Below are 25,263 nucleotides of genomic sequence, written 5' to 3'. Positions count from 1 at the left end.
GGGAGGCTGTGCCACTGGACCCTACAGGACTCCTACTGCATTAGGCCATACTGCCAAGACGCAGAGTCAAAGCAGCTCCACCTAAAACATAGAAACAAACACAGGAGGCTGCCAAAATGAGGAGACAAAGAAACATGGCCCAAATGAAAGAACAGATCAAAACTCCAGAATAAAAGCTAAATGAAATGGAGATAAGCAATCTATCAGATGCAGAGTTCAAAACACTTTTTATAAGGATGCTCAAAGAATTTAGTGAGGACCTCAACTGCATAAAAAAGATCTAATCAGAAATGAAGGATACACTAATTGAAATACAGAACAATTTATAGGGAAACAACAGTAGAGTGGATGAAGCCAAGAATCAAATCAATGATTTGGAACATAAGGAAGCAAAAAAACAGCCAATCAGAACAAGAAGAAGAAAAAAAGAATCCAAAAAGGGGGCGGGGTAGTATAAACAGCCTCTAGGACAACTTCAAGAGGTCCAACATTTGCATCATAGGGTTGCCAGAGCAGAAGAGAAAGAGGAAGAAATTAGAAATCTGTTTGAAAAACTAGTGAAAGAAAAAATCCTTAATTTGGTGAAGAAAATAGACATGCAAGTTTAGGAAGCACAGAGAGTCCCAAATGAGATGGATGCAAAGAGGCCCACCCCAAGACACAGCATAACTAAAATGCCAAAGGTTAAAGATAAAGAGAGAATTTTAAAAGCAGCAAGAGAAAAGCAGTTAGTTACCTACAGGGGAGTTCCCATAAGACTATCAGCTGATTTCTCAAAAGAAACTAAGCAGGCAAAAAGGGATTGGCAAGAAATGTTCAAAGTCATGAAAAGCTGGGACCTACAGCCAAGATTGCTCTACCCAGCAAAGCTATCATTTAGAATCAAAGGGCAGATAAGGAGCTTCCCAGATAAGAAAAAACTAAAGGAATTCATCATCACCAAACCATTATTGTATGAAATGTTAAAGAGACTTTTAAGAAAAAGAAGATCCAAACTATGAACAATGAAATGGGGAAAAAAAATACATATCTATCAACAATTGAATCTAAGAAGCAAACTATGCAAACAAGAAGACCAGAGATAGACACATATATACAGAGAGAGTTTTGATGATTACCAGATGGGAGGGTGGTGTGGGGGGATGGGTGAAGAGGTGAGGGGATTAAGAAGCACAAATAGGTAGTTACAGAATAGCCATGGGGATGTAAAGTACAGCATAGGAAATGGAGTAGCCAAAGAACTCACGCACGTGACCCATGGACATGAACAATGGTGGGGGCACTGCCTAAGGGAGTAGGGGGTGCTGGGTGGAGGGAGGTCAAAGGGGGAAAATCAGGACAACTGTAATAGCATAATCAATAAAATACAAATTTTTTTAAAGATGAGCAATCCAGCCATAAAAAGACATGGATGAAACAAATGCATATTACTAAGTGAAAGAAGCCAATCTGAAAAGTCTATGTACGATATGATTCTAACTATATGACCTTCTGGAAAAGACAAATCTATAAAGACAGCAAAAAGATCAGTGGTTGCCAGGAATTAGGAGGAGGGAGAGATGAGCAGGCAGAGCTCAGAGGACTTTCAGGGCAGTCGTACATGTGCTACCATAATGGTGCATATATGTCACTACACATTTATCCAAACCCATAGCACGTGCCACACAAGACGGAGCCCTAATGTAAACTCTGGACTCTGGGTGATGCTGATGTGTCTTGGCAGGTTCATCAATTGCCACAAATGCACCATGTGGGTGCGGGCTGTTGATATTGGGGGAGGCCTGCACCCATGAGTGGGCATGTGGGAAATCTCAGTACCTGCACTAATTTTGCTGTGACCCTAAACTGCTCTAAAAAATTAAGTCTACTTAAAACAATATTACTGAGCAGTATACTTTGGGCACCATACAGCATGTGATATCCAATATTATCTTGAAAGGGTTCTCTTTCAAAATAATATTAACTAGCATTTACTAAAGGCTTATAGGAAGCCAGACCCTGCCTAGTTCGGTACCTGTAGTAGTTCTAGAACGCAGGTGGCAGGAGGGCAGGGGCTTACCTGGCTTGACTTCCATCTTGCCCTCAGTGCCCAGCCTATAACAAAAGTTTGTCAGGCGGAGAAATGTGCTCCTTGGAATGTCACAAAAGCCCACGTGCTGCAGGAAGGGGGACAGAAGAGGAAACCCAACTCCTGAGAGACAAGCGATGGGTTAGGCCACAAGATGGCAAGTGGTAGAGCCAGGACTGATGCCAGGTTGTCCTGATAGAAAGGCCTGCATTCTGAACCCCGGGGCTCTGTCACCTCCGGTTTTTGGTGACATTGAACCCCAGAGGGCTCAAAGTGTTCAGAAGTTGTGCTGGTAAAATGATTCACTGGAGTTTTCACTTTGGCTGTGTTTTCCCTAAATTAATTGCTCTCGTCTTTGGGACACAGTTACAAAGTGCACTGATTGTAACTATGATAAAGGGAGAGTCCAAGCTCAAGTTCAACCTGTCAGCCTGTCAATAGCTTTGACGCCTTGATTCCCTGTTACCCGGTAACAACTAAAAGGTGTAATATTCTGAAGCCTTTAATTTAACCTTCCACGGGAGAAGGAAATTGATGGGGAAAGGTAGGGTGCTGTTTGAGACACGTGCAAATTACCTTTTGACTCTCATGAATATATGTTCTGCATCTGATGCCGTCTGGGCAAGACTCTCTGTCCCCTGGATGGGCTAGGTTGACGGCCATCAGTGCATAATTGCTGGGCTCAGGCCCATCTCTCTGCTGGGGAAGGAAACCTTGGTCAAGGTCAGCACTGAGTTGTCAGTCTGAAAGTTTCCAAGGCCAAGTGAGCAGGAACAATACAGTCTTCAGAGAAGGTGGCCTACCCCAGATGGAATGTGTGTGTGTGTGTGTGTGTGTGTGTGTGTGTGTGTTGTAATGATACCTTCGTGCCAAGTCAGACAATGAGAAAAGGTGACAACTTTAGGGACACAGTGGTGCCCAAAAGCAGACTGAAGGGACTGGGGGTGAGGGGCGGTGATGGCCACACAGAGAAAGCCCATACAAACAGCGCTTCTGAGGGGTTTGATTGTGACACAGAGAAAAGATGGTAGAAAAAGCAGCAGCATGAGAAATCCATTGAAAGTTCGTTTGTTTGTTTGAAATATTTTTCATTTTGGTAAAATACACATAATATCGTTTGCCCCATCAATGTGGACAACTCAGTGGCATTAATACATTCACAGTTCTGTGCAATCCTCACCACTACCAGGTTCCAAAACACTTTCATCACCCCCAGAGGGGACTCCATACCCATTAGCAGTCACTTCCGTTCCTCCCTGCCGCCCAGCCCCTGGCCACCAGCAGTCTGCATTCTGTCTCTATGGATCTGCCTACTCGGGACACTTCACATAAACAGAACCATAGAATATGTGGCCATTGGTGACTGGCTTCTTTCACTTCGCACAGTGTTTTCAAGGAGCATCCATGGTGTGGCATGACTCAGTACGTGATTTCTTTTTATGGCCGAGTAATACTCCGTTGTGTGGATAAATCACATTTTGTTTGTCCACTCCTTTGCTGATGGACATGTGGGGTGCTTCCTCCCGTTGGTGCTGCTTATGCTCATCTATGGACAGGTGTTTTCTTGAACACCTGTCATCGGTTTTTCTGGGTACATACCTGGGAGTAGAATTGCTGGATCATGTGGTAACGCAAGGCTTAACTTGTTGAGGAAGCGCCAACCTGTTATCCACAGTGGCTGTACCCTTTATATTCCTACCAACAGGACACAAGGGTTCCATTTCTGCACGTTCTCACTAACGGTTGTTACTTTCCTTGTTTTTTTTTTTTTTAATTTCAAGTTTTTGGTTTTTCGTTTGTTTGTTTTTAAGTGGAATTCTTTTGTGTCCTACTCCAGGCTCACTGTGGTCTCACTGGCTGGTAAACAGTGGTGAGCACATGCACCCAGGCCTAACCCCCAGAGAATCACTGGCCGGGGGGAACCACAGGAAAGTCAGACTCTGAGGAAACTTACAAACTATCCTGGACTCTCAGAGCTTCCATCCAATTATTTCTATCTCCAGCTGTGGACAGCGAGAGCTGAAATTCAGATGTGGGAGCCCAGCCCCTTTTAGGGAACGAGGGGGGAAAGTGTACAGGCTTTGGTGCAAGAACCCTTTAGGTTCAGGTCCTGGCTTGACCGTCTGCTCACTGTGGCCTCGAGCAAGCTGTGTAAGCTTCAAGAGCCTCAGCTTTCTTGCCAATAAAATGGGGACAGTCCTGCCCTGGCTGGTGTGGCTCAGTGGACCAAAGGGTCACCAGGTCGATTCCCAGTCGGTGCACATGCTTGGGTTCCGGGCCAGGTTCCAGTTGGGGGCATGAGAGAGGCAACTGATCAATGTTTCTCTTCCTCTCTCTAAAAATAAATAAAATATATTTTTTAATGGGGGTAATCCCATTGACCTTGCGGAGCTACTGTGAGATTTATGCCAATAAATCCCCAAAGTGAAGACCCAGCTCAGTGCCTGATGCTTGGCAGAGGCTGGATAAGCATGCTTTTCTTCCCTTGGGTCAGGGGAGACAACGGGAGGTCAAAACCACAAGGCTGGGGTTCTCTTCACTTCAGACCTGTCTCAGGCCGACCCCGACTAGCAGCCAGGAGTGTTGGCAGGCTGGGGAGGTGCCTCAGCTGTGAGCCAGGGGCATGCCAGCAACACGCTCCCTGGCATAGATCTGGGCCCTTCCTCACCCACCGCCACCTATCAGTCACCTGTCTTTCCCCAGTGACTCTGATGCTCAGCAATCTTTGGGCTAAACTGGCCACATTGGTTTCCTAGGGTGACCGTCACAAAGAACAAACTGCATGGCTTAAAACAATAGAAAGTTATTCTGTCACAGTTCTGGATGCTAAAATCTGAAACTAAGGTGTCCACAGGGCCATGGTCTCTCTGGAGACACTAGGGGAGGGTCCTTCCTTGCCTCTCCTAGCTTCTGGTAGAGGTTGGCAATCCCCGGCTTTCCACAGTTGGCACATGCCTCACCCCAGTCTCTGTCCAAGCCTGCACATGGCCCTGTCCCTCGTGGGCCCCTTCCCAGCTTTCCTCTTCTTGTAAGGACACCACTCCCTGGGTTTCGGGCTCACCCCAATCCCGCATGATCTCATCGTAACTTGATTACATCTGCAAAAACCCTGTTTCCAAATAAGCTCACATTCCCAGGTACCGGGGGGGGGGGGGGGGTGCGGTTTAGGACTTCAACATATCTATTTAGGGGATACAATTCAACCCACAGCGCTGGCCCTGGTGAAATGTGGGCATGGAATCAGGTTCCATGGAGCACAGAGACAGTTAGGGGAGGCAGCTCTGTCTGAAAAAAAGGACACAAAGTTATAAATGCAAACGTAGGGACAGGGTCCTGGAAGCGGGGAACATGTGCCGGGTCCTGGGGCCTGAGTGTCACTGGTTTCATGCAAAGCCTGCATCTGAATAAACCTCATTTATCCTGATTCAGCTTCTAAACGCATCTCATGGCGTCAAAGGAACACACCAGTTAAAAACGACAAACCATTAAAAACGGAATTTTAGACACAGAGACTCAGATCTGCATGTTTATTAGAATAGGTCTGAAAGGAACCGCATCCAAATTTCAACTGATTATCTGTGACCCGTGGAGTTGTGGGCGCTGGTTATTTGTTGCATTTTTCTTGTCTAGATTCGCTCATCTTCCTACAGGGAACATATATTGCCTTCATAAACACAATAACCATCTTCACCTTGCAGGCTTGATGTGCCCATTAGAGCGGGGATGTGTCTGTGATGTCCGGGAGGCGCGACGCTGCTGGCGGTTGTCATAGATATCTTTCCTGGGACGTGTTATTTCCAACAGGGCTCCACGGAGCCTGCACGGCCCCCCCTTGGGCTTTCTCGTCCCCCTCTACACGCCCCTCCCCACCATCCCCACCCCCAAAAGGCCCACCTGGTTCAGATGGGGAAGGCACCCAGAAGGTGCCCAGAGAGCCCCTGGCCAGCCTACAGACACCCAGGGAGGCCCCACCTTGGAGAATGAGGTGTCGTGGCCGCTGATCTGCTTCCCTGATTTACATCAATTTACATTCAGCTCTGGAGTAATCTACATGAAAATCAGCCAGCCTCCATCTATTCCACTGAAATCAGATGAGGCCGCTGGCCTGCGGGTGGATTCTTCCTCGCTTCCCAAACCCTGGGCAGATTAATTTGTCAACCAAAACAAGGGCTGGCATTGTAATCACAGTCATCCAGCCTTCTCTTACTTTCCCCAAATTGGAGAGATAAGTGGATATTTGTGGTTTATTAACCTGAGGCCTTCATCTAGCTTCATTTCCCACTTCCTTCTCTACAAGGAGATTTTATTTTTTTTCAGGTAAGATTACTGATGTCTTTCACTCATTCATTCTAACAATAATTTACTGAGGCCTTCTATGTGCCTGGGCCAGAGGTCACTGCCTTGGTCTCCATCCACGCTCAGTCGCCCTGCTTTTGACTTTTTAAAAAATAAAGATCAAGGTAGGTATAACCTACATATGATAAAATGCATAAGCCTCAAGTGTACAACTTGACAGATGTTAACATGTGTATCATGATCAACATATAGAGTATCTTTAGTGTCCCCAGGAAAGGCCTGCATGTCCCCTCACAGTCAGTATTCTGCTACCCGACCTAAGGCAACTGTTTCTGATTCTTTTTCCCATCATTTGGTTTTGCCTGTGTTTGAACTCCCTGTAAATGGAATTATCCAGGATGTAGACACAAAAGCGTACATATTGCATGATTTCATTTACAGGAAGTTCACACACTGGTAAAATGTATTCTGGTCATCATCACGTTTGCAAAATTCATCTATGTATCAATAATTGGTTCTTTTCTATTAGCACGTAGTCCTTAACTATATGTATATACCATGATTGATTTATTCGTTCCTGGAGGGAGGGTACTTAGGTTCCATCCAGTTGGAGATGATTATCAATGAAGCTCCCATGCCAGTTCTTGTGAGAGTCTCTTGGGCGCTCACACACTCATTTCTCTTGGGTGCACACCCAAGCCCAAGGAGAGAATTGTGGAAAGGATCACTCTGTGTTTAGTTTCCTTGTAATGGACACTGCCCAGATTCCATGCCCTCGGTCCGTTTTCCCCAAGGCCTCCTTCTGATTTTGATGGTGCCTTCCCCCAATGCCCTCAGGATGTAATGAAGGTTTCTGGCTTGCAGTTGAGAACAGCAATAGCCCTCTGCTTAGAATCAGGAAGTCTGGTCCATTCCCAGCTGTCCTGGTCATTCGCTGTGTGTGGCCTTATTTCTCTGGAGCTCAGTCACCTCTGTTAGATACATTCCACTTAAGGTCCTTCCCAGTTCTGACAGCTACAAAGACTGGGCTGCAATCTGCACTCAGCCAGGTGTGTGACCTTTGACAGGTTCCATCCCTGCTCTGAGCCTTGCCTCTTCCTATGAAATATGGATAAGAGCGCGCCTAGTTCCTGATGCTGTCAACAGAGTGAATGGGGCGGCAACGTACAGTACCTGGCACCAAATAAGCGCTCAGTGTCTCAGGGTATCTGGTGTGGCGAAACCTCCACTAACACACTCTTTCAAGAAGCAAAGACCTTGCCCACCTGTCCTGTAGATGTTGCCGTGGTTACCTGTGATCTGGCGCCCAGGTGGGGTCTTCTCTGACCAGCTGCTGCCATGAACCCCGGCTCACATTTTGATCTTCATCTCTGCATCTTTCTGGGAGAGGGTGAACGGAGTAGGGGTTATAAACACAGTTTTTTCTCCCAAAGTCACTTGACGGTTTAAACAGTTTTTCTATATTTGTCAGAGGAAATATCAAAACAGCACTTTGTAGAAATTTTGAGGATTTATGCTATACCTTTGCTAGTGTAGCTAATAACATGATCTGAAGAAGTGAAATCTTTTTTTTTTCAATTCAGTAGACAATATAATACATTGCCCCAGAAAAATATCATTTAGCGCACCATGGAAAACGCTTCCTAGAATTTCATCAAACTTTGCATCCTACCTTCATGCGACTTGTAATATAGAAAATAGAGCTAAGCTTGATCCTCTAAATCACATTTGATAGCTTTCTCAAAATGGAAACAGTTTTCTTATTATTTGTGATTTTTTGAAGTGTGGCGGGCAAGGTTGTTAGCCTAATCCACGCCCTTCTCCCTGGAGACGTGGGACGGGGCCACCCACTTTCGCAGCCCCTCCGGGACGAGGCTCTTTCTGTGCGCGATGCCAGAGCCGCTGCTTTCCTGTGGACTCTGTTGAATCTAGTTCGCTGTCTTCCTAACACTGACGGATCCCCTCCCTGTCCACTGGCCAGCCGGAGTCCTCCTCAGCCTTCTGGGGGTTGTTTTCCTTGGTCCCCCAGCCCCAGAGGTGGTAGCTGCTTCCTGCAGTCCTTTTGGTGACCCAGGTAACAACTTCATGCCTCGTTAACCCATCCTAGATATCTAAGTCTCTCTGTCCAGCTCCCCGGTGTGGTTTCTGTCCCCTGACTGGCCCCGCCAGCACACTCACGCCAGGCTTTCTGGTCCTCTGTTTCAGCCGCAGACGAGTGGCTTCGTGGCCCAGAACCTTGTTTTTCTGATGTGTGACGTGGACAGAATTATAACAGAACACCCACTGGCACAGAGTGGCTTCTTAGGTTCAGCCCGGGAGACCTCTCTTCTGGAAGCTTCTCACACCTTCCAGGCTGGCTTCTGTCCTCTGAGTCGTGATCACATGACTCCCCTTTCCTTCATTCCACACCATTAGGGACCGAGTTGTGTTCTCCCAGATGCATATGCTGGTCTTAGTCCCCCAATATGACCGAACTTGGAGGTGATTAAGCAAGAAGACAGCCATCGGCAAGCCAGGAAGAGGCCCCTTGCCAGAAACAGAACCTGCCAGCACCTTGATCTTGAACTTTCAGCCTCCAGAACTGTGAGAAGACTGTTGTTCAGGCCCTGTAGCTTGTGGTCAATTTGTTATGGCAGCCTGAGCAGACTAATACTAGCACCTACTCATGCCAGGAAGACCAAGGTGCTGAGGATGCCGCAGTCATCACAACTAACCAAAGCCTCACGTCGCAGGTCACTGCCATTCTCAAGCGCGGAGAGAGGAAATAACAAAAAAAGTACCAGTAAACATGTGACATCAGATGGTACTAAGTTTAAGGGGGGAAATAGAATGGGGTTCAGGAGGGAGGAGGGAGGAGGGACAAGATACAGTATTCAGGTGGTCGGGGAAGGTGACATTTTACTAGGGACCATCGGGAAGCACAGGAAGAAGAAGCAATAGCGCAGGTGTCTGGAGGAAGGGTGTGCCCGGCAGAGGGGACAGCAGGTGCAAAGGCCCTGAGTGGGAAAGCACAGGTGCAGCTGCCACACAGTGAGCGTGGGAGAGGGTGCTGGGTGGTCTGGGAGGGGACACAGAACGAGATGCTAAGGTAAGGACATGGGCATTTGTTCTGAACAAGAGAGGAGGCCTGTATCAGTGAGGATTCTCCAGAGAAACATCAATAGCCATGTGTGTGTGTGTGTGCGCTGTGTAGAGGTTTATTTTAAGCAGTTTGCTTCTGGGATTGTGATGCCAAGGGGGAAGTATCCAAACTCCACAGGGCCCATGTTGCAGTCTTGAGGCAGAATACTTTCTTCTTCTCCAGAAACCTCCTTTTTCGGTCTCAAGGCGTTCAACTGCTTAGGTGAGGCCCACCCGTTATCGAGGGGCATCTTCTTTCCTTAAAGTCAGCTGATGGAGGATGCTCACCACACCTACGAAATACCTCCCCAACGCCTACATTCGGGTTTGACAGAGCAGCTTGTTACTGGAGCCCAGCCGAGCAGATACGCATGCTCACCTCCAGCAGGCTCTGGGCAGGTTTTATGCCGGTGACATTCTCCCTGTTCACTTTCCCGGTGTAGGTTCCGACTTACTCTTGAACGACACAAACTGACTGGCTTTGAACATGATCCCCCTGGCTTCTTAATAGAGAACGGTCTGCAGGGGTACAGCTCGCTGCCACCAGGGAGGCCGGGAAGGAAGCCACTGCGGGTGCCAGGTGACACCGTGAGGGGTGAGTGTGTGGGCCATGGTGATGTCGTGGAGGCTGCAAGCTCATGGGCGTGTGACTCTGACTTGCAGGTGGAACTGGCAGATGCTCATATCTCTGTTCTTCCCCAAACAAGTCTGTTGTGTGCCATGCCCAGCACACAGCAGGTGCACAAGCAGTGTGTGCTGACGAGGGGGGGCATGAACACAGGTGTAGCTGAGAGCATTCTGCAAACTGTAAAGCACTGTCCACATGTTCTCTGTGATCACCCTTAGGCCTTCTCTGTGCAGGCTTCTCTCCGGGATGGAAGGACCATTTGAGGAAACCCTAGCTGTAGCTCCAACCCCAGATCCCATTCCAGCTTTTGACAATTCTCTCTGGTGTACCCTGACCCATCCGTGAGGGGGGCGGGGGGGGGGGGGCAGAGGTGTCCCTCCAAGGAATCCTTCCTGCTGTGAAGGGCCAGTGGAGAGGGGCAGCAGTAATTCAATTCTCTGCAATGTCCCCAGGTCTCACTTTCCATTAATGCAGAGAACTCATGAGAACCAGAACGTCAAACCGCCTTCTATGTGGTTTCCAGAATCTGGGAGCTGGGCGGACCCCATCCTTCTTATCTCTTTGGGAGTTAATTAAAGCATGAGAAAGGATGGTGAGGTCTGGCAGAGCCTCTGGCCCCCCAGCCCCACCGCCTAACCACAGAGGGGGTGATTAACCCCTTACATTCATGGTTAAGCGGTTCTTCTTCAAAAAGCTCTAAAAAGGTTTTTTTTTTTGACATATAAGCAAGAAAAAGGGAAGAACCCCCTGTGTTTATAGGGAAAGTGGTCCCACATTCTTGCCGTATGGAACCCAGAGTGCCCTGGAAGCAGCCGCGACCTGGCCCCGTTCCCTGCCCTATTACAGAGCAGGGGAGCCAAATTCCCTTCTGGATGTCTATAAATAACGTGCTTTATCCACAAGCAATTAGGTAGAAGCATTTTTCCGACCAGTGTGCGTATGAGTTTCATTTCTCCACAGAGGCACATCAGATCAAAGATGTTAGTTTAAGTCCATTGCTATGTGTAATAATAATAATTTGTTCACAGTATCTACTTCCCTTGTTTCCAGCCTTCCCCTCCCCCCACCCCAGTCTAGGTTTTATGTGGAAATTCTACCTAGAAACAGGCAGGCGCAGCTTTCCATAATTCTTTCAATTTAAGGAATTTAGAAGGGCTTGGGATTTCATTTCTTTGGTTGAACGTAGAATGCTCCCTTTCTGATCTCCTGGGGTGGCTGGTGAATTCGTTTTCTGATCATAAGAGTGACACAAGCAATCACATTCCCCTTTTTACCTTGTCTGCCAGGCAGCTCAGGGCCAGCAATTGCTTATGCCTATGGCTAGGACCTCAGAGTCCTCTATTTTCCTAATTCCTGATTTCATCTTTGATTATCCTCTTTTCAAGATTAAATTTCATTATAGGCTTACCCATCATGTCTCCAGAAAGAGGCAAGATACAAATAAATAATAGTTTTCAAATAGTACTTATTTTTAGTGGCTGTTGCTCTTGGAATAGAAGCTCAAGATCAATGAGTCACGGGACCCGGAATGACAGAAAATCAAGACAAAAAGGAGCAGAGGAGGAAAACAGCCTCCAGGGCGCATGCACTACGTGCCTTGCATTAGGGAAGCACTTACAATAAGTTCCTAAAAAGCTAAGATTCACAGCAGATCCTCTAAGTCAGCATGGCTGCGTGAAGCTTGGATCCAGGTCTCCCAGATTCCAGAGCTAGGACATGCTCCACGTTCTTGTTCCACTCCTCAAACAGCTAATGGGGAACAGGCCAGTCAATAGCAGAATACGCTGGTGAACAGCAGAGTAGCAAGTGTGGAAGGGCAGAGAATGAGTTTGGCTGATGTTAACAAGGAAGACCTAGGAGACTAGACTTCAGGTGAACAGGTTAAACATAGAAAGCCCAAAACATCCATCCATCCATCCATCCATCCATCCACCTGCTCATCTGTCCATCCATCCATCCATCCATCCACCTGCTCATCTGTCCATCCATCCATCCATCCATCCATCCATCCATCCATCCTTCCATCCATCCATCCATCCATCCACCCATCTACCTGTTCATCTGTCCATCCATCCATCCATCCATCCACTGGCTCATCCATCCATCCATCCATCCATCCACCAGCTCATCCATCCATTCATCATCCATCTGTCCATCCATCCATCCATTCATTCATCCATCATTCAATCCAACGACAAAGGTCACATAGCTTCCAGGAGCTCTCGAGCTGGGATGGCCCTTTGGAATTGTGCTGAGTTAAGCCAAGGCCTTTATGCCCCTACAAAAGCCACTCAATGGAAGCAGATGCCCCTGGGACGCACATGAGACCTTAGGTGAGGTGGGACTCTTCAGCTGAGGGCAATCGGCAGACAGAGACTCAGAGGAGAACCCTCGGCAGCCAACGCTCCCAGCAGGTGGAGAATGTAGGGTGCCATTTGGAAGAAGGGGCACCTGGTGGCACAGCACAGACCCCACCATGTCCTGTTTTGTTGTTCTCCATTATTTTTTTTTTTAATTCCTATTCTGCCCCCCTCCCTCCACTTCTTGTTTGTCCCCTGCCGTGCCCGCAGAGCATGGAACAATGCCTGGCCCAGACTCGTCGTCGGCAGCCGTCCGTCTCGAGAGACGATGGTGTAGCTTCTTGAGAGTCTATCTGCACCGCCGAGAATGGCTGTGCAGTCCGACTCGGGAGTGACACGGTATCTGTCTCCTCCCGTGTTGAATCGACATCTTGTGATGACGCTGGAGTGTCCTCTCCAGTGAAGCTGAAGCTACAGAGCCTGGGCAGGGTGATATGGAGGGTCTGCTGTTGCCCATGCAGCAGACCCCCCCCTCTCTTCGCAGCTGAAGGGTCCAAGGGAAAGACGAGTCAATACAGCTTTGGCTTCAGGTGCGCCGCAGGAGTTGCCGGTGTTGACTACAACGTCAAACCGCCTTAGGGACTCCGGCTCCGGATTTTCTGTCGGGGTTTACTCCCTTAGCCTTTCCCCTGAAGAGGTATGCCGCAAGGCAGCGGAGGTTTTTTGGAATCAGAGTTTTCCTTCTCTGATGTGCCCTGACTGGAAGATCGAACCAGCGACACTTAGCTCGCAGGCCGATGCTCAATCCACTGAGCCAAACCAGCCAGGGCCCAGACTACGTGCATAATAAACATTCATTGTGTAAAATGAAAAACTGAACAGAAGCGGCAGCCAGTGGTACTGAGTACTCACAATGTGTCAGGGGCTGCAGTCAAGTCTCACGTGAAGCCTCTCTTGGTCCAGGGGACAGCCCAAGAGCTGGGTGCTGTTATCCTCATTCTACAAAGTTAGAAAATGGGGAGGAAAGAAGCCACATGATGTGCCCAATGGCTCACTGAGAGTGGGTGTCCAAGTCCAGGTTCAAGGAACCTGAAGGCTGGTTGTTGGGCTGCAGCGACTTCGTCTTGTGACCTAAGTGCCATCCCTCAAAGCGTGTCCAGAGAGAGCGGACTTCAGAAACTGGGTGCCCACTGGGAGCTCAGGGAGCCCTGGGAGCCAGAGGGACCCTTGCAGGCCCAGCCGTTGGTCCCACTGGGTTAGTTTGGGAAGTTCTGCAGGGAGGGCACACAGGACTCAATTCCTGGCTGCGAGGCCACCATCCCATCATAGGGCTTCCCACGTCACCCGATGCTGATAGTTCCGAAGTCCACATGGCCAGCCTAGGCCTCTCCCTGAACCCAGACACTCACACCCTCACTGGATGTCTCTCGTGGATCTCTGACGTAATGTGGCTGAACCGAACTCCTCAAACTGTCCTCTCCTGGTGCTTCCCATCCCGCTGAGAGGTACTGCCACCGCACGGCTGCTCGGGCCACATGGCCCAGGATCACCCTTAACTGCTCTCTTTCCTTCATTCCCTGCATCCCTCCCTACATTCTTCAGCGAGACCTAGCAACCCCGCCTCCAGGATAAACCCCAGATCAGCCCACGTGACTCCCATTCCACAGTGGGCTCCTCAGCTGACCCACCACTGCCGTTCCCCTGGACACAGCAGGAGCCTCCTGACTGGTTTTCCTGCATCCTTTCCTCGCGTGCTCTGTCCTCCCACCTGCTGAAAGCCATCCTGTCAAGCCCTGTGAGAGGTCCCCCTGCTTGAAAGCTAACAAATGAGGACGCTGGTTTCCTGGATGCCGACGGAAGACACGCGATTCCTCGGTCAGAGACAAAAGACTTTGTCGTGAATGGCAAAAGCAGTGCACAGTGTCAGCACGCTCTCTGAGGGCCCCTTAGTCCCAGTTCACGCAAAGGGGACACGGATGGGCCTAGATGAATGCTGGAACATGCGGTGGGTTTGCATGACGGTAGAGGAACTCCGAGCCTGGGGAACTCCCCGTTCTGTAGCAAGCAGGAAATAAGTCTGCTCTGTGTCATGCAGGGGACATGACTTCGTCTCAGGCTTACTCACTGCAGACACAGCCCTGTGAAATGGGTCAAGTCAAGAGTGGGCAGAGCTTTGCCTTCATGGCCTACCCAGTCAGATGAATACTTAACCCAGAACAAAATTTCAACTGCTTAACACAGCCTTCAAGGCCCTGAATTACCTGACTCCAGCCTGCCCCTCTGACCCCACCTCCTAACCCCCCAGCCCCCTTGTTCATTCTGCTCCAGTAACACCTGCCTCCCCAGGGCCTTTGCACGTGCTCCCCTCCCATCTCTGTTTGTGGGCTGCTCCTTTCGCCCTTTGGATGTCACCTCTTTAAGGACACCTCCCCCAACCACTCCAGCTAGCGTTGCTTCCCACGTCATGGTTATATCCCACAGGTCATATTCTTTTCAAACGCTCTCACACTCTGAAATGACATTTCCTCCTCTCGTAGGTCAGCCCTAGGAGAGCGAGGGCCCCGCCTGTCTTGCCGCCTGTCTTGCTGCCTGCGGCACCTGCAGAGCCTAGAACAGGGTCCAAAGGCTAAATGAACACATGCTGGGGGAATATGTAAATGCAGAGCAGCTCAGGAGACCGGAGGCTCTGACAACAGCCTTAGGGTGAGAAATGCCAACCAGGGGGCTTCTCCGTGCTTTGGGGACATAAAACCCGGCATGACTCAGCTTAATGCCAGGGTGCAAGTGCTGTGTGACTCAGTGCTGGGCTTCAAATACCAGGCTTCTTTTTGTCGTGGCCTCTGAGAATGTCAGTGGGGACACCGCAGCATCACTGTAGGGGAAGCCAAGTGATGTGTGGCCAAGTGATGGAAAGGCTTCTAAGAGAAAAATAAAATAAACAAAGAGTTGTTGTTTAAAAAAAAAAAAAAAAAGCTGATAGTCCTATAATGATGTGTTTGTCCCTCTCAAGGAGTGATTAAGGCTTGAGTGCTTGAGCCCTGGACTCAGACAGCCTGGGTCCAATCCTGGCTGTGCCTGGGCCCTGTCCCCTGAGTAAAGGACAGAAAGCTTTCAGCTAATGGCCCTGTCTGGAAGGTGAAGAGGAGACCGATTTTAGTGGGAAGATAATGAGTTTGCAAGGATGATGGAGCCCTCCTCGGGTGTGGCCGGGGGGGCAGCTGTGAGCTCAGGGCTTGGCCCACAACTAACCAATTGGGGGTGGCTCCAACCATCGAGACAGAGGGGCGGCCATGGGGGGCGGGGGTCCTCGGCTCCTCAGAGTACCCACAGCCGGACATGGAGGAGCCCCCAGAGCCAGGAAACAAGACTGAGAAGGAGCATTACCAGGAGTTGAAGACACAGAGAGATGACGTCTTCTCAGAAGATGACAGAGGAACCGAGGGATGGGAGAGCGGGTCAGCGGCGGGCAGCGGCTGGGGTGGGGTGGTCAGCGGTGTCTAATGCTAGAGACACTGGGAAGGATGAGGCCGCTCATTAGCCGAGGGAGCGCAGGCAAGTCCTCTGAGCTCCTGGGCCTTGCTAAGGGACGACTGTTAGCAGCAGCAGTACAGCAGGAGGAATGACAAACCCTGAGGACTGCAGAGCCTTTCCCTTGGACCTGGTTCTGGGGGCACTCTGCTAACTCAGCTGCTGCCCTTCTCAGACGCCGGAGGACACCCGAGAACTGGCCTCCATGTGGCGGCTGGGTTTGCACTGGGCCGCTGGGCAGGTGCGTAGACTTTGTTATGCGTTTAATTCAAGGTCAGGGAAATAACACAGGGGCTGGCAATGCACAGGGACGGGCAAGCAGATCTTGTGTTCGTCTCTTGGCCTACTCTCCTGCTGGGTTCTAGGTGGGCACTGGGCTCTTCGTCTGTGGCAGAAAGAACAAGCCAGCCCTGCGCTGCCGTGCAAGGGCCAGGGGCCGCCATGGAAGCGAGAGCATGCCTCTCGGGCTGACCTTGGGGAGGCGGGGCGTACCGGCCTCCAGAGAGCACAGCCACCTTTGGGGACAGACTACTGTACATCTTTCTTCCTAACCAAAGTACAGAGGAGCCAGGCAAGGCTCCCCAAAGATTATGAGCTGTGGCTCATCACCCTGTTTACACTGTTGGCCATGGAGGCCTGATGGTGGGGTGTGGACGCATCATGAATCCACGTGAACCCATCCCTCCCTCCAACCTCCTCCATGCATCTTTCCTTGGTTCCCAATGCTAGTGACCCCCATGCACGTCAGCAGAAAATACAATCAATCCTCAGACCAGCAAACACAGAGGGCAGCCATGCACTTGGGGGCAGGTGACTTGATCTCTCTTGGCCTTTGTTGACTTCAAAGACCTGTGAAGTGTCAGGGGTTGAGGGTTTGCTGCTCATGCTCCTCCAACACAAGGTTAGCTGTGACCAAGAAGGCCAAAGGTAGCGAGAAGGGGTCCCAAGCATGGTTTCCAAAATGGCTGGAAGGCAGGTTCTGACAACCTCACCCCACTGGTGGGAAGATGTCCCATGCACATGAAAAATGACTAAACATCATTCTTCAAGGAGTCGGATGTGTGGCTGCTCATGACCGAGCTGCCCATGTGACCCCCCAGGTTCCTTGTCCATAGCACTGGGGTGACAGTCCTGCCGACCCCCTCCCGGCACATAGGGAAGACTTTATGAAACTGAAAGTGCTTTGCGAACTCTAATGTGCTGGCCCCAAGGGGACGGTGGTGACCATTATTCAGGCCAAAGAAACCAGTGGGGCTGTCAGCTATGGGAAATGCAGGCTCCTTAGCCCCTGGGCCTTCTCCATCCCTGCGGACCCCCCTGATCCAAAAGCCAAGTCTCTGGACGCTCCACAGACAGACAGACGCCCGCTGACGTTTCCAACAGCCCCAGTCTCCCAGGGTGCCTGCTCCGTTGTTCCCGAGCGGAAGCAGAAGGTGCTGAAAATCTATTTTCAGGCTCCCTGATTAGGTGATGACAGCTTTGGTTTTAGCCAATTAAATATCATTTTCATTCACATATATCAGGCCCAGAAATGGGGGTATTTGTTTTAAGAGGCCTTCCTCCGTGGGTTTCCATCTCCTCCGCACTGACGTTCTAATCGCTGCTTTAAGGTCACGACCGCGCGGACGCTCAGCCTCTGCTTGTGTTAGACCCTGGGGTCCAGGGACCAATCCTGGCTCCAAAGCGCTCAGACAGTCCTGGGAGGATCAATACTTGACCAGCCTTCTAACAGTGTGTGTGAAGCCAAACGAGTGAAATACAATCATCACGCACCGTGCTAGGAGCTAGGACAGTGACGTCAGAAGAGCATCAGAGCTGGACACCACACTCGGGCTGCACGCACACGCTCCAGCCGATGGCCTGGGCTCTCTAAGAGCTGTATGAAGCAAAACAGTGCACTTGAGGCCAGTAACTCTGGTCAAACTGGCCTGCATTGGAAACCTCAGTGTTCCTGTCTGTGAAATGGGATAATAATGGTCGTCATAGGGCTATGGGTGTGTTTGCACAGTCCTGGCCCAGAGAGAGGCTCAGTAAATGTTCCTTGCTAGGATTATTACCATTCCTCCACTGGCCTGGCTTCCCCAGAGCTGCTGGGCTGGGCAGGCTCTCTACAAAAAGCTGGCTTGATGACAGGACCATAGAGAAAGTGCTGGATGGTTTCTAGCATTTGACAGTCCAGCATGGAGGTCAAGAGCACAGGCCGGAAGCAAACACAGGTTCTTCCTAGTCCCATGTCCTCCTGGCCTCTCTGAGTCTCAGTTTTCTTACATAAGAGAGGACACTAAGGGCACCTGTCTCTAACCCCTGCTTCCATCTTCACAATGGCCTTCTCCTCTCTGTCTCTTAAAAGGACACTGGACTTAGGGTCCCCCTAGATAACCCAGGATAATCTCATTTCGGGAGTCTTAATGTGATCACATCTACAAAGAACGTTTTCCAAGGATCCAGCCACAGGCCTTGCACATACCCCTCTGAGAGTGTTCATGTAGCCCCGCAGACCCCGATTCTTGCTGGCCGAAAAGTGTAAGGAAAAGAGGAGTGCCTGAGGCCTCTGCTCTGACTCGCTGGGGTGGGTCACTATCCTATCCAGGTCTCAGGCTTTCCTTTGGAAGATCAGGAAGTTGGCTGCCATTATCTCTAGGTCACATCCTAAAATCTAGGCCTGGATGTGCTTCAGAAACAGACGGGGCAGCTTCCAGGTGTTGGTGATGAGATGCCCCGGGAGCCCCACTCTTCTCCTAGCTGGGCCCCCAATGTCCTCGGTGGCAGGAAAGGCAGCCCCTGACCACGTGTGGAGAGAGGGAAAGGAATGAGTGTAAAACCCCACAGGTACCTTGCTAACGGTTAAATTTAATTTAATATTCCAAATAATAGTCATGAAAAGAAGCATTATTCCCATCTTACAGCTGTGCAAACTGAGCTTTAGTGAGATCAGTCACTCACGAGAAGCTACCTGGTGAGTGTCCGTCTGCCTCCCAAAGCCTGTGCTTTGAGGCGGGGGCTGTGTGGACGGCACTGGGCTCTGTCCCATGGGGGCTTCTGAGGTGTGCTCTTTGTGCGGGGGCTATGTGCTAAGTGCCTTATTCTTCTGGATCATCTCATTTATCCTCACAAAACATGGACATGTTTCTCCTCTAATGATGGTCCACATTTTATACATGAGGGACTGTGGCTTCTGCAGCATCCAGAACTTACAGAAGCCACAGGGCAGCTGCTGAACCAAGAAGCCCCCTGAAGCCAGAGAGCCCAGAGTTTAACTGTCTGCTCACTGCTCACTGCTCACTGCTTACTGAGACATGGGGACAGGAGGGGTGAAAAAGAAGAGCAAGTGTAAGAAGATGCAGCTGGAGCCCCTCTGTAGCCCCAGGTATGTGCTTCTGACAGCAGACCACCCCCACCAGGCCAGTGCCAGGGCAGGATGCCATGGTGTCCTCTTCTGGTAAGGACACTGGTCATATTGGATCCAGGAGCCATCCTGCTCCAGCATGACTTCGTCTTAACTAATTACATCTGCAATGACCCTATTTCCAAATAGTTGCATTCTGAGGGCCCCAGAAGGACAGAAAGCAGGGGGACCACTATGTAACTCAGGTCAAGGCCTTGAAGAGAAAATGAAGCCCATCCTCATGTTTGCAGTGGGGAAACTGAGGCCTGAGAAGTCAGGTGACTTTTTCCAGGCCCCAGCATCCTAAGGCAGAGCTATGATCAGTGCCAGGATTCTGACACCATATACAGCCTCCAAGGATGTGCAGAAAAGCTGGGACCCAAGTCCTGTCCATTGGGGCCACAGCCAGCCTACATGCCACATTCCTGTGCCTCACCCACACCTGCAATCCCAGCGTAAGTGGGCCTCCTCGGACGGCCTCAACATCCTTCCCGTCTCTGCCGCCCCAGGAATCTCTTCTTTCTACTGCCAGTTAGACCCAGCCACCAAAGGAGACAGGTTTTGTTGGTTCATTTTCCCCCTGCAGAAAAATAAATTCATAAATGATCCTTGGCAAGCTGTTTACTACTGGGCTTTAATGGCCTGTTTATTACCTTGAGCCTGCATCTGTTAACACGCCCCCTTGTCATTTTCCCTCATTAACTGTCAATTTGGAGGCCAGTGTTGGCATTAACCATGCCTGGACCTAATGGCTGCGGACAGTTGGTTTTATGATCACGCCTTGTCTTGGAAACGCGAGGCCTGTCGTCAAAGAAGAGAGCTGCGAACCGAGGGGTCTTAGCAGCAGGCGGCAGGGGCGCGGGGCTGCGGGCCAGGCGGGCGGGGACTTGGGACTCCGATTCACAGAGGCACGTGGGCTCTGAGGACGAACAGCCCTTCCTCTGGCTGCTGAGGGAGAGAAGCACCTTTAGAAGAAAGTCTGACTTCAGAGTGAGATTATAATGAATCTCTGATCTGGACAAACTGAGTGTTCATGAAACATAAAAAAGAAAATTGCTTTCTGGGAAGCATCCTGACAGATCCAGGCATTGGCTCTGAGACTGGTTGTATAAATGGGAGATGGCCTGTCCCCAGAGGGCTCCTGTACGAGGAGAGGGATGGCCGCAACCACAGGTCCTGACCAGGTGAGCACAGGGCAGCCCAGTACCAGCGCGTGGGCCGGGCCCGGGCTGCAAACTCCTCATCGCTGGGCAGACAGGCTCTGCAGAGGAGCTGACGTGAGCCTGGAAGGCAGAGAGAAGTGCCGAGCTATAGGGGTGTGTTGGCGTGGGGACAACATCACTGTCACACTTAAAACCCTCTATGGACGAAGACAAAGTCCGACTAGTGAGGCATGGTGTCACAGCTCTCTCACTGTCACCCCCTGAGTTTCAGCCACACCATCTGTAGTGGGTTGAATAGTGTCTCCCCTACCCCAGAGCTCATGTTAACCTCAAACTTCTGAGCGTGACCTTACTTCAAAATATGGTCTTTGCAGAGGTAATTGAAGATGAGGTCATGTTAGAGTATGACGGCCCGAAGTCCCATGGCTGGTGTCCTGATAGGAAGGGGAGAGGACACAGGCACATGGGGAAGGAGGCGATGGGACGACAGAGACAGAGACTGGAGTGCCACAGCCACAAGCCAAGGATGGCTGGTCACCACCGGAAGCCAGGAAGAGACAAGGAAGATTCCAGCCCTAGGATTTTCAGAAGGAGCAGGGCCCTAATGACACCTTTGTTTCAGGCTTCCAGCCCCCAAAACTGGAAGACAAAACATATCTGTTGCTTTAAGCCACCCAGTCTGAGGTCCTTTGTCACAGAGCCCTTGGAGATGGATACACCACCCTCTGCCTGCCACTGCTGTACACACCCTCCTGAGAATTCTTCACCATCCGAAGATCTGACCAAAGCACTTTGGGTTTAGGGGGCAAGCTGAACACACACTTCTTTCTAATTTCACTCCTTTCAAAAATCCCACCAGGTTACAGGAAAGGGATTTTAGGATGGGAGAAAAGGAGAGGAGAAAACCAAGAAATTCCGTGTTACTGCGCTAATCTGGCCGGCTGTCCCCGTGGCCCGAGGCAGGACCTCCGTCCTGGGGCATGTCATCGCTAAGATTACGGTTCTGGCCTGGTGTCCCTGCTCTCCCCGGCAGCGTTCAGGGCCAATGGGAACATTCAACGCATCCCACTGGAGAGTTCTGCTCTGCTCTGCTCCTAAACTTGCATGAAGACAAGACGGGGCCGACCTGTACCTGGGTTACGTGGTAGCCCCTCCAGATGCCCCACAGGAGTGCCCTCACCCTGACTCGCCCTCCAGGGAGCCGGCAGGGGAGCTGAACTGAGCTTGTCCCCAGAGACCATGGTCAGCACTCAGCTCTCAGCAAGCACATAGGTAGCTCTTATATAAACAGCCAGGTTCGTTCTGTTTTTTTAAAACTAAACAATTTTGGAAAGACATCTGCACAGGTGGAAAAGCCGACTACAGGTTGATTAGAGCATCTTCTGGTGTGGGGAAGGGCGGGGGGTACAACTCAGAGCTCCACAGGGGACTCAAAAGCAGCCCTTCCCAGCTCTACGGTGCTCAGGAGTTACCTGGTTCTGCAGGACCCGGAGGGGCTGGGGATGCTGCCTTTCCAGCAAGCTTTCCAGGGAGCCCATCCTGCTCGTCAGGACCGCACCCAGTATCAAGGCTTTGAGTTACTGGTGACATTCAATGTCTCAGCAGGACAGGAAGTTAACAGGTGTGCATTTTCTTATTGTTCTTTAAACGGGGTGTGTATATTTTACACTCTTTAGTCCATATATTATGTCTCATAATTTAAAAAAGGAACCTGCTGAAATGTCACCTTAGAAGCTTCCTTACCTTTCTCGGACCATAAAAGTCACTCCTTTTTCTATGTTCCAGGAGTACTGCCTCCAGGGTTACAAACAACACCTACAGGGACCAGGCAGGTGACATTTCCCTCCTGTGGCTAGCAGGAAGGATCCACACATGCCGGCTATAAAGAGGTGCTATCACCTACAGGAATGTGGGCCCAGGACCACCAGATCTGGCTTTCCAAAAGAAGGTGGATATTCAGATTTGTGTGTGTGTGTACAATCTGATTTTATCCCCGCAGGACATCTATGGGATGAAAGGGGTCTTTGTGTTTCCAAAGCTCTGACCGAAATCATGGTTGACCTGTTCGCACTATCCCCAGCACACTGTGGGGTCCCAGAGAAGGGGCTCATCTCTAATCGGAATGATGCCAGCACCAGCTACTGCATAATAACAACAAGTCTTTAGGGAACAGCTACTTGATGCTGTAAGTACTTGACATGAATTAACTCATTTAATCCTCACAAATGGTGTGCCAGGCACCCTGTTAAGCTCTGTAGGTATTTTATCTGATAGAATCCTTGCCAGCCCTGACCAGTGTGGCTCAGTGGGTTGGGCATTGTACAGCAAACAGGAAGGTCGCCAGTTCGATTCCTGGTCAGGGCATACGCCCGGGTTCTAGGTTCAGTCCCCAGTTGGGCATATTCAAAAGGCAATCTATTGATGTTTCTCTTGCTTTCCGTTTCCTTCTCTTCCCCTCTCTCTAAAAATAAATGAATAAAATATATTAAAATATATATACTTAAAAAAGAATCCTTGCTAAAATGCTCTGAGGTGGCTGTTAGCCCCATTTTACATGCAAGAACAGCTCAGTCTTGGAGCAATGACTGGCAGTCTCCAAAGCTGATGGGCAGGAGGCTTGAGCCGGGAATGTCAGCCCAGTGACAGATTCCCAACCACGGGGCCAAGCTACTCACAGCCACTGCCCCAAGATGACTGACAGGTCTACAGGAAATGTACAAGTCCTACTCCTAAAAGCCCTGTGACCTTGGGCAAGGTACACAACCTCTCTCCAGCATCAGTTTCCTCATCGGCAAAACGGGCCTACTTACAACAGTGCCTGGTTCTAGGGATGGAATGACGGGTAACTTCGAGACAGTGTACATTGTACTTAGCACAGTGCTGGCCACACGGCAGCGAGTTTCATTATCATGACAGTTTATGTTATTGGTGTTAATTTTTACCGTGACCATAGCCTATAATTCGAGAGTGGTACCTTCCATCTGCCAAAGCTATAATGGCTGTGTGCGTTGCCGTGTGTTTACCTGCATCCCCGTTTGGGGTTTGGAAATCCACACGTATAGGAAAACTGTGTAAATGTTTATGGAAAGTGGAAAAGGAAAAATCGGGGAGGAGGAGAGAAGCAAGGAGGGAGGTGGGAGGAATGAACTGAAACCTCAGGTTTCCCAAGGGAGAAAGAGCCCAGGGAACTTGGCTGAGGTCCTACTGTGAGCCGCGCTTGAGTCCTACAAGTGACTGACACAGGTCATATCTCCTGGGAGGAAGGTGTTATCACCCCACTTTTATTGGACAAGAACCTGAAGGTTAGTGTTCCCAGCCTGCCTGAGGTCACCCTGCTGTCCCAGGACTTAATGCCCATGTGTCTGGTCATCTCAGCTTGCAGCCTGGGACTGCTGGGAGCGTTCATGGTGCTCATCTGTCCTTTGTCCTTAGGAGCTTCTAACTCACAGTAGGACCAAGCTGGTAACTCATCACCCAGAAGGGATCCCACCTACCATTGATAAAAATCGCTTTGTTTTCAAAATCCTCTGCCCACATGTAAATCCCATTAATTCAATGATTATTCTAGAGATGAAAAGAAAAGGAGAATTTTTATTTCCCATTTACAAAACAGTTTTGCTTATCTCCCGTAATGGATTCCTGTTATCTGTGGCCCCTTGGAAATTTAAGTTTGCTGCCCCCATTCGGTGCATCCTCAACACAGTATGACCTGTCTCTTCAAGGATGAGGACTCTTGTCCTGGGGGATGGGAGGATCCCTCTCTAATATCAAACTTGTAGGCTATTTGCTTGTTTTTCTTCTTATTGGATTACAGGAATTATTTACATGTTCTGGATGTAATCCTTGGTCTGATAAAGTGTTGAATTGTCTTGTCCAGTTTGAGGTTTGTTTTTTGAAGGTGAATTTGGACTTTTTTTTTTTTAATTGTCATATTTCCCCATCTTTTCCATGACTATCCTTTTGAGTCTGGTTTAAAAAAGACTCCCTTATTTGGTGGCCATACGTATATTCTCCTATATTTTCTTCTAAAAAAGTTCTAAACTGTGCCTTTTCCTTTCCATATTTAATTTATCTGGACCTAGATTTTGTAAGTGACAGTGTCTAGTAAGGATCCATTTTTGTCTCTTCCCCGGTGGATAACCAGCGGTTCTAACACCTTCTGCCGACTGGCTCCTCCTCTCCAGTGAGACAAAACACTGCTCCAGGCGCGCGTCCGGTGACAGCGGTGCCTGGGCTCCTGAGCTCTTTATCGTGTTTCGATGGTCGGTTTCTCCATGCCAACAGCACACTGCCATAATCCACACAGCTCTGTAATAAATCTCCACACCTCCTGGGCAAACTGCCCCACTTCACGCTTCTTCAGGAATGTCTTGGCTTTTCTGGGGCCTTTGTTCTTCCATATAAATCTCAGAATCAGCTTGTTCAGTTTTTTGAGAAATCCAGTTGGAATTTTGATTGGAATTGTACTGCATATGGCTCAATTTGGGGATATTCGAGACTTTCAACATGTCAAGTCTTCCGAGCTATGAAATGAGAAATATTTCTCCATTTAGTTATGACTCCTTTAATGATTTTCTCTAACATTATATAATTTTCCCTATAAAAGTCTTTCACATTTAAAAAATATCCTCAGATGACTCATAGCTTTTTTTCCTGGTGCTATCATAAACGGTATCATTTTTGAAAGTACATTTTCTAATTGCTCATTGTGCATGTATAGAAATGCAATTAATTTTTTTATTATTGACTTTATATCTAGGTACTTTACTAAACTC

The sequence above is a fragment of the Furipterus horrens genome, unplaced genomic scaffold (genome assembly GCF_987537825.1).
Source record: "Furipterus horrens unplaced genomic scaffold, mFurHor1.1.pri manual_scaffold_3, whole genome shotgun sequence".
NCBI lineage: Eukaryota > Metazoa > Chordata > Mammalia > Chiroptera > Furipteridae > Furipterus > Furipterus horrens.
This window is presented reverse-complemented; position numbering follows the sequence as displayed.